Genomic DNA, 11,350 nt, shown 5'->3' on the forward strand with positions numbered 1-11,350 from the left:
CATAATTTGGCACAAGCAAGATTTACTTAGTGTTTTGGCAGAGGGCCAGTCTCAACCTATTTTTTGCAGGAGAATTCAATTTGGAATTATGCCACTTGTGAACACTGCCTGTGATTTACTATGTCCTTCCCTGAGGTGCATGTATGAACACGGTGATTTATACCTGCAAATGGCTTGCTGGTGACACATTTCTGACCGTGATTTTGTGCGATTTTGTGCTTATGTCTCAGTTTGCTTTTGTAAGGCAAACAAAAATATTGGCCATCAACTACATTGTCTCTGGGTGGTAAAACTGCAATTTAGGTAGCGTAACAAAACCATCAAGTTTAACATGTGACAGTGTTTTACTTAAGGTAGTTAGATAATTTCATGCTTCAGGATGCAAGTATTATGTGTGGTGCGATGCGTGTATGCATTCAGGTCATAGCTACGACAAACGGACCGAAGTGACATATTCATTATGTCTGTCAGAGGCAGGAAAATGACCTTTGAAATCCATTCTGTTTCTGCACACGGATTAGAAGAAGGATCATAAATTCATCCTTTTATCACAAATGGCCCTGTTTTGAGGCCTCAAAAACATAAGTAATTAGCAAAAAAAAAGAAAAATTTGCATTGCAATATGCCCATTATCATGCCTCAAATAACTACTTTTGCCAGTGACTGTTTTCCATTTCATAGATATGCACGGGTCTAAATCACATTCTATTCAGAGGAATGTGAGGGACAATTCAGACCTAATGTGCATGCCGGGAAGAATAAAACCGATCAAAGTGAAACAGTCAAATCTCTGCATGAGGCTGCAGCGTGCATATGCTAAATCAAATAAATGTAAGTGAAATGTTGTGTAGCCCTGAAAATAGTTGAACTTTTTCATTTGCAACCTCAAATTCACCACTTAACAGCCAGAGTTTCTTGATAAATTAGATCCCTGGCGAGGTTTAAATATGGAGCATATTAAAAGGGAATTTCAACAATAATATTTTGAATGTGAACTTGGCTTGAGGTTTCACCACCAATTAAGAGGAAAAAAAGAATAAGCCAATGCAGGGATTTGCTGCATTTAATCAGATGGTTTGAAGAGCTGGTTGTTTTGAGTCACAGCAGCAAAGCAAAGAGGTAATTTGACTAGACACACATAGGGCATACTAATGACTGCCTGCGCTTCATTACTCCAGCCAGGGACTACAGTGTTGAAAAGGGTATTACTGAACAGATCTTTCCATCATTCTACCTTTTGTGTGACTTAAGCTCCCTCCTGCATTGACTTTCTCTTAAGTTTGGTGTGTAATATTGCTTTCAAATACCTGAAGCCATGCAAATCTGATTCCTCAATACAATTCTGAGAATGCCATTTCAATGTCATTACTACTGCCTTCCCATTTCATTTACCAAGCCCTGAGTCGACAGTGATACGCTGGAACGAGAGTCCCTGCCGCTGAAGAGATGGAGATAACAGGATGATTCATAGTCTTTCAAAAGAGGTCACAGCTTCCTGTGCTTTTACGACAGGAATTTGGGATTCCCTCTGTGCACACAGTGGAGGGCAGCAAGCCAAACATCCCAGTTGGCATACTCAATTAGTTGTGGTGTGTATAAGAAGCAAACACCTCACGACTCATTAAGATGAACTCTTTTAAAGTGTTTATATATATATATATTTTTTTAATCTTTTAATCTTTTAAATGCTCAGAGATCAATAACCTATAATATTAGATGTGTATTAATAGAGAGAACAACAAATATTAGTAAATGCTTTTAACACAAATCTTTCTCGTGTCTATATGAAGAAGGACCTGAGGCAGATAAAAGCAGTAAAAAAAGACATGAGTGTTAAGGCGTACTGCCCAAATAGAAGTGGAAATTCACTTCCTATAAAACAAGGAGATGTGAAGGTTAAATGCAAGCTCTTTCCTCCATCCTCCCTGTTTCTAATTACTGAGCAAGCGCATGAGAGGGCCGCGCTACTGATTGCAGCTGCCTGGTGACTGCAGCAGACACCAAATCTTCTCAGCTGTCTATTATAATGAAAGTGACCAGGCCCTCTGGCACTCAGTATTTCTGAAGGAAGAATAGGGCTTTGTGGTGGCTCTAAGTTTAGACTGAATTAAACACTGTCTTGGTTCTTAGATCACAGCCGAAGCCATCCAGGTGTATTGTCATGTTGACAGTGTGTAAATGTGTAGGAGTTGGATGTGGCTGTGCTTATGCACTTCATGACACTCGTGATAAAAAGACAGTGTTGTTAATTAAAGGTCTGCTTTAATGAGACCATCACTGCTTGCAGGCTAACAGCCTACGCAATCATGTACTAGATAAATACCGTGATCTCTAAAGTCCTCACCAATGAAAGTTTCTAACCATCCATCCATTTTCTTTAGCTTATCCAATTCAGGGTCATGGCTGGAGTTTCATTAAATAAAATATGTTTTTATCAGTTTGTCACTGAAGAGCAGCGATACTTTACACCACACATGTCGTACCTTGCAGTGCTGTTACAGAGGGCCACTGATGATACTGAGAAATGTAGTGTTTTTTTTGATTGAGAGAAGAACTATACACTTTTGAAACTTCTTTAAAATCTTTGTGATTAAACTTGTATTTTTAATCACACTATCAAAGCAAATCAGCCGAACAGAGCCACTTCATATATTTCCCTGTCTTCAAAAACTATTCTTAAAGGAGGAATTTCAAAGGCAATTCCTGATAAAAGCTTGAAGATACAGATATCAATCTGATGTGTTAAAACTTAATCAGATAAGATGATGCACAAAGTTTTTCAATAGATGTAATCAGTCCCCAACTCTTCAAATTTTCACTACATTAAGTCTGGTTGGGATACTGTGACACCACACACAGTTTACTTCGAAGCACTGGGTGTCTGTACGCCATGGGAAATATGACTTTTTCTTTAAAGTGTTCCTTGAATTATGAAACGCATAATTCATAATTCACCTTTTTCATGTGCACTCCTTGTTTTAAGCCTCTCATTTTTTGTTTAATTTAACTATTTAATTGAAAAATATTAAAGCACTATTAAAGGATAACACCTTGCAACGTGGGTTATTGCCTTTCCTTTGAGCTTCAGGCAATCCTGGATTCATATCAGTGCTAAATAGGGTCTATCATATTAACAATCCTCCCTTCACTGCATTATTAGATCACTTTTAATAGTTCATTTGTGGCATCTGGACCTGGCACTTTGCAATAAGCTCAACTAGCATATATACTGCCTCCATCACCATATTAGACATTTTCACACAGTCCAACAAACGTTCTACTTTAGAGCAAGCTTTCTTGTGAATTAGATCAAGTATCTTTCTGTAGGGATGTTTTATTTCCAAGTCCCTCTTCAAACAGCATAGCACCACGTTGGCATGTGCACAAGTTGTGGTTCTCGCCGCGCAACAAATTTATCCACCTTCCGCCAACTCACAGATTTTGTCATCTTCCATGGAATCATTCAGTGCATTTGATGTGTAACGCGGAAATAATTCCAGCCATCTGGCAGCTAACTGTGACAGGTTTTTTTGTTTTTTACTTGAGGTATAGACTTTGTATTGGTTGCAGCTGTATATTCAAATACTAAGACATGGATGACAAAAATTTGCTTTGCAGACAGCACATCATTTAGGAATTATTTCTTTGAATCATGTAAGAACTCACTTCCTTTTGGTAAAAACTGTTATAATAATAGAAGCTGTCTAGAGATCTGCGTACAACGTGTATTCAAAACATTTTTAAACAGAAAAAAATGCAAGAAATCTTTACAAAAGACAATCAAATGTCCTTTAACATTCATTTTCCTTTCAGATAAGAACATATCCTTCTCATTAAATCCCCGATAAAACAATTGCAAGATGCAAAGAATCACTTATGAAGATGCAACAAACAAGCATTCAAATATATATCGTTGTTGAGCACTTTTAAACCATCCAAACCACTGGATGACAGTTTTGGTGGGACACTGCAACATGCAAATTCTGCACAAGAGGTCAAAGATAAGCAGCAAACATGCCTTGAGGCAGCTAAATATTGAGTCACACTGCCACTATCCCATTAAAAGCTACCTTTTATCTGAAAACACCCTGTCCCCATAATTATCTGCAGTTTGGAGCCCAGAGACAACAGTATTAGGTGTTAGCAAACAAAACTCAATGGGACAGAGTCTGTTAGCATATTTGACTACTTAAATGATAAGCTACTGATGTTCTGAGAAATATTCCCAGCATATTAGCAGAGAATCTGCAACTTTTAGCCCATTTAAATGCTAAATGTGGGTAATTTTTTGTACAAAACGATGATGATGATGATGATGATTATTATTATTATTAATTAGGCGAGCCGTGAACATGAACACAGTAACCTAACCAAAATGCTATATGCAGAGTTTGCTTTGTATTGCACAAAAATCTACTCAATAATTTATTAGGTACAAAAATGCATAAACGTCCACTGTATTTCATCACCATATTACTACTAAAGAGGATGTTGTGTTTTATAAACCCTTCACTCTCTGTCCAAGTCAGCCTGATCATGAAGGAAAGCTGACTAAAGACAACCCACATAATTTGTCATTCTTGTCTTGTGACAACTCGAGATCAAAGAGTGCTCTTGGTTTGCAATATCCCCCATAATTCCACATGACTTGCTTAATTCAGCCAACAGCTGATTTCGAGCTTTGATATACCAAGGTGAAGAAAAGAAAAAAAAACATTTCTTTTTCCGTCTCTCACCTACACAAAAGGTCAATAAACTGAAGATGTCCATCAGCTGAACTGTTTTCCTTGGAGCCGATGGAAAAGGCGAAAGGGTAATGCGCCTGATACCAATTTCAGAATATTTTTGTTGTCACGTCACAATATAGTAAATGCATGAAAATATCACAGAAAATAAACAGTCCTCAAAAACAGTTTGACTGATGTTCAGTGCAATGAGCTGTTTTCCACAGTGATGAGTTACAGTGGATAAAAGCTCCTCTCTTTTGCTCCTATTTCCTTTTTTTTTTTCTTTCAGACACATCTTCAAATCCAACTCAATTAAATTCAAAGGATACGAGCCGTTTCAGTCTATAGCCACACCAAAATCACAGTACAACTTTATTTTTCTAACTTCACTAAAATCCTTTAAGGACCCGAGCCTTAAACCTGAATGACCCTCAAAGAGCAACTCCTCTGATTGCAAAAGTCTGATTGCTTGGAAGTCAGTGGGAAAAAAGCCCCACTAGATTTATCACCTCAGAAAAAAATAAATTTTTACAAGTCAGTTTAGGGCCTCAATTGCTAGTCTTAGATCTTCTTTAATACAGCATTGTGACTGACAACTCTTTACCACCTGGGCATGCATTACCCATAGGCTCCAAGTCAGATCCACCCATACTGCAACAGTTAAAATGCACAAATTGATGACTTCATAGCAGCTGTCCAACAACCAATATGTCACAGTGGCTACAACATCTTGTATATGTACTCTAGTGTAAGAGCCTGAAGTGGGATTTGCATTGTGCAGGAGAGTAGAGCGCCATCTTCCTCTGAGATCTGTAGCTTTCTTTTCCATCATCTACCAAGACGCAAGCAATGTGCATTGAGAAAAATCCAAACTGTTCTGCACATCAGCATGCAAAAAGCTCTTTCAGTGCTGTGAGAGTGCAGTGGTTGGAATCACCCATCTACAAATTCACCTTTACTGTCTAATAAAGCATTTCTGGTCTGGGTGTAGAGATTCCAAACAATATCAAGATGGTTAGTTTTATGAAACCATTTTTATTCACAGGGAACACAGTATTTTCTGCATAGTTCTGGAATGATTTCAATTCAATTCAATTCAATTTCATTTATACAGCGCCAAATCACTGCCAAATGCTTTATATTGTAAGGTAGACCTTACAATAATACATACAGCTGGTAGCAATATGTGAAGAAATAAACACAGAACTGAATATATTAAATTTGCTCCAAAGATCCAGCCACTATCACAGATACCAAGCCCACCTTTATGAATTAAGACTGGATGTACAATCACAATAATAGAAAAATACATGCATTGGTACCCCCATCCATCCACACAAATATGGAACTATTTCAGCTTCCTAACTACAGGATATTCAAAGGTTTCCTGGTAGTTACCAGTGGCTTGCACAGTGTGCTGACTTTGCTTTAATTTTGCTCTTGAGGGCAGGATTTCCAACATATGTGCAGCAGAGTATCATTCAGTCTTTTATGATTGGGTCTTGCCATGGTTGAGTAGAGCATGCAAATGAATTTCTAGTCTTCTCAGCAGGTAAACCATTTTTCAGACCAATTTATATTTGAATATATTTCAATATGGATTTTCATAAGCAGACAATGGGCACATTTGCTCTCAGCATGCCACTGGGCAGGCAACACCTTGTTCACTGATCTCTCTCATGTCTCCATTTCATTTCAAACAGAACTGTTGTTAAACTAACTTACAGTGAACTAATATTTATCACTTAAATAAATGGCCTAAATGCTGATACACTGCCCTACTTTTAGATACAACTGACTGCTGTGAGGAAAAATCCTTTGATGCAGTTGCTCTGCAATTGTTAGAAAGGCAATTCAATGTGCAAAAATAATGCTATAATGGACAAAAGATGAAGTCATGGACCACATAAAGCTGCATGTTACATATTATCTAATCAGCATGGGTATAACAGAAACATACGCTACAAGTGTGCACACACCAGACACCTTATTAGGTATTCCTTGCTACACTGCGTTGAATACTCTTTTGCCTTCACAACTGCTTTAATTCTTTATGGCACAGATTCAACAAGGTGCTGGAAACATTCCTCTGAGATTTTGGTCCATGATGCAACTCTCCTTTTCCACCACATCCCAAAGGTGCTTTTTTGGACTCAGATCTGGTGACTGTTGATGCCATTTGAGCACACTGAACTCACTGTCATGTTCAAGAAACCAGTGTGAGATCATTTAAGTTTTGTGACACGGCACATTATCCTGCTGGCAGCAGCCATACAAAGACAGGTACACTGTGGCCATGACAGGATAGACATGGTCAGCAGCTATTCTAAGGTAGGTTATGGCTTTTAAATGATGGTCAGTCGGTACAAAAAGGGTCCAAATTTTGCCAACAAAATATCCCCTACACCTGTTACAGCACCACCTGCCTGAACCATGGATCCAAGACAGGATGGATGGATCTGGGGTGTTTATGCCAAAAATCTGAGGTTATCCTCCGAACACCACAGGAGAACTCAAGACTCATCAGACAAGGCAATGCTTTTCTGATCTTCTATTGTCCAGTATTGTTTAGTCCATGCAAACTGTAACCTCAGTTTCCCGTTCTTAGCTGACAGGAGTTGCAGCATATGTGGTCGTCTAAAGTTGTACCTCATTTGCTTCAAGGTTCAATATGTTGCACGTTCAGAAATTGACTTCTGCATACCTTGGTTTTAACAAGTAGTTATTTGAGTTACTGTTACCTTCTCAAAGCAGTATGATCTATCTGATATCAAAAGTTATTTTCACCCACAGAACTGCCTTTCACTGGATATTTTCTCTTTTTCAGACTATTCTCTGTGAACCCTAGATGTGAACGCTGGTTGCATGGAAAAATCCCAGTAATCCCACCAGTCACTGAGATACTCAGTCTATCTATCACCAACAACCAGACCACGTTTAAAGTTACTTAAATCACCTTTCTTCCACATTCTGATGCTCAATTTGAATTTATCGAGCATCAGGTTATCTTGACCATGTCTACATGATCGAATGCACTGAACCGCTGTCATTTTATTGGCCGAGTGTAAATGCCAAGTGAGTGTAGAAGATGATTGTTCCCTCACTGACAAAAAAAAAATCAAAACCTTCTCTTTAGCTGAATGCTGTCAGGTCAACTCAAGTTACAAGTGGCAGCTGAGGAATTAGTTTAAATAATTTAAAATAGATCATAAAGTAATTACAGTCATTCAAATGTTCTTACTGAAGATGAGGCATGAGTTCCTCAAACTTGGAAACCACTTTTGGGAGACGAAGAGCAAAACCTCTTAATCTTGAATACCAGGAAACAGGGGGCTAAGTTATTAATGTGTAAAGCCAACTTCTTAAATCAGCAGACATACTGACCTATGTCTGACCCAAAAATTTCTACAGTACAGTGCACTTTTGGACTCCTAGACTTTTTAAATACAGGCTGTCAACTCCCAAGTCTGCCAACATCATCATTTTTTGGTAAGAAATGAAATGAAATAAAAACTAGACAGGCTCACATTTCTAATAGAGGATAAAATGCAGATTTCAACTTGTCACTTCATATTTACTGCTATCTTTTACGTGATCTTGGACAGTCTGGATGTGGTGTTTGTAAAAGCTGTAGGGTAAATTGCAGTTTCCTCCTGATACTCTGATATTAAAGTCAATGCCTTAAGATAGAGTTGATATTTTCTACATTCCTGATACAGCCTCAACTCAACAATAGTTTTCCTACAACATACAATCTCCAGCACATGGCAAACCTTCAGGCACATGGCCACATCTTGCCATACATAAGATGTAGAAATGCAGTGGAAATTTAAGAAACTGTTTTTATTTCGGCCCGCTGTATAAGCCTGCTGATCCAAAATCTATGTTTAAACAGGTGACGATAACAAAGCAAGCTGTGACAGCAATTCTATACTACAATAGTAATATCAACAAAAAATGCACAGTTTTCATCGTTGTGCACATAACTGTGCAAACATAATAAATGTTTTGTGCAAGGAAAATTTGTTCCCACTGGTTATGTCTGACCACAGAAGCATGTAGCCCGCGCGCCCCTCCCTCCGCACACAGAACAAGAAAAGGCAGCTGGACTGGACACATGGCGTGCCAGATGTGCTATCATGCCAAGCAACAATATGATCAGATCTGCCTTCCTTTGCTTGCACACCTACTCCACGTGAAACACTGCACCACCCATCTCCATCAGTCTTGGCCATTCGTAATAACAGTTGCCTATTTTAATTTTTAGTCCAAGTAATCACAAAATGTTGCAATCCTGGGCGTCACAAATAAATCAGCCGCTTTCTAATTCTTGCAAAGTAGGCTGTAATCTAAAATGGAAAACTACTATTAAACAACAAAGGTAGACAGCCTTGGATGCACTTAAGGCAAATGTGAGGGGAGCCATTATTTTCCATCGTACAGCCAGGAAAAAAGGAGCCACTTAAGGAACAACCTCATTTCGGAGTGGGTAAATGTATAGTCAGCAATTTTTTTTCTCTAAAATACTCTGAGAGAAATTTTAGTAGAAATGATGAACAGACCTCTATGAACATTTACCTTAAACATGAACTCTAGAGAAAGCTTTTTTGTAAAGTCTAATTGTTCCATCAGTTGGTGGACTAAAAACTCTTGTGAGCAGAGATCATAGGAGCAACAATCTACCTACAGAGAGAAAACACTCTTTGACCTTTGTTATGTATTTAAGTTTTATTTGATCAGGTATTAAAAATGTCCCCCTCATTGCCTTAATCGAAATCAAAATATCCGTACTCCTTAAATCACAAACAGTTAACAACCATGGGTCCATATGGCTATCTGGAATAGCTTAAGCAACATGAGCACATGGTTAAATAATGTAGCATATCCCTGCAAATACATCTTACTGAGGCTATTTCTTAACCTACATTTACACAGAGCTGGTTACACCAATTCAGAAATGTGGTGTTTCTATCACAACATGGGAAGGAGAACCTGCAACATGATACAGTGAATTTCTGTGTCATGGATTTGATCTTGGTGTTATCAGTAAGTAACTGACCCATATTACTAATAATATTGACCCTGGGATAAAGTAATGGCAACCATTTAAACAATGACATCTGCATGAAAATTAACAAATTCAGTTGACCACCTGTCAAAAACAAAGAAAGACAAATAAATTATTTTTAATCAATTAATCAAGCATAACATTTAACCAGTAAAACTAATTTTCCAATCGGGAATTCAAGCAAATGATATTTAGATGATATATTTAGATGAAATAGGAATTTATTTGGCATCTTAATCAAAAAATAATATTGTGCTTAACTGTTTTTTCAGCTTTTTTTTGTAAGAAATTACATTTGAAAATTCACAGAAAACAACAATAATTATATTTTAGCATAGCAATCAGATTTTGATTAAAAGGCATGTGCATAGACTGGTAGATTAACTTTAACAGAAACATAAAAAACGAATTTAGCAATTACCAATATTGTTTATTTAGTGTTAATTTACAGTAGCTGGGGGATAAGACTTACATTGGTTGGTAAAATTGTTAAGCACTGCGTATATAGCAGCCTTTGATTTGTACCTAATGTAATGTACTCACACGCTTTTTCCCATTTTACTGACCACTTAAAGATGGGAGATGATGAATTTATTTTCATTTTCATATTCCTTTTCCAGATGTTAACTTGTCATACTTTAGTAATACATGAACAACAGATATAGTTACATGTTTTGAGATAATATATAACATCCGTTTGTTTTAAGTGTTTTTCTTCTGCGTTGTCTGGAATATAACATGTTATGTTGATAATGCACAATGAAAGGTGCCGCACAGTTAAGTGGCAAGATTCATTATTGAAAAATCTCATAAACAGTTTAAAGTGGTTTTCTTATCAGTTTTTGACATTTTCCATTAAACGGTTTTCAAAATTAACTTAACATTTGTATGTTTCTTAGTTTTAGACTAGTTGGTTAGTCTAGTTTTTTCTCCCTCTCATTTGGTCAACTAAGAAATGAATTGCCAGGAACATCCTTACTGTGCAAATGTTTTAGGCAGTGCTAATAAGAAGGGTTAATGTTACCAACACCAGTTTCGGCTGAGGTTTGTTTTTCTTCTTGTCATTGAGAAACTGATACTGCGAACCTGAGCCACCCCTAGGCAGAGGTGGGAAGTAACAAAGTACAAATACTCCATTACAGTGCTTAAGTAGAAATTTCAGGTATTTAAGTATTAATTTTTCTGAAAACTTTTAACTTTTACTTACATTCTCAAAATGGGCTTGTTACTTTTGCTTTTAAGGCATTTGAGGGAAGTTATTATTTCATCACTGTGGGCCATTTAACATCAAACCAATTAGACCGTAGACAATAACACAGGAAAGGCAGTCCTGTTCGCCTATTTATCACCACGTGATGTCACATGAAAATATATGAAAGAGCCAAAACAGTGTGCCATAGTCAGAGGTTAAAGTGGGCCAGTGTTTTTATTTTATTTTATTTTTTCCCCACAACATTGGAATGGCTGCAGGTCGTGGTTGCAATACTTCAGCATTTAGCTAGCCCTACACAAGATGAGCGAGCATATAGTGAGTAATATTTTTTAACTTATCGAT

The sequence above is a fragment of the Pundamilia nyererei genome, unplaced genomic scaffold (genome assembly GCF_000239375.1).
Source record: "Pundamilia nyererei isolate P.nyererei 1_Seehausen unplaced genomic scaffold, PunNye1.0 scaffold00091, whole genome shotgun sequence".
Classification (NCBI taxonomy): Eukaryota; Metazoa; Chordata; class Actinopteri; order Cichliformes; family Cichlidae; genus Pundamilia; species Pundamilia nyererei.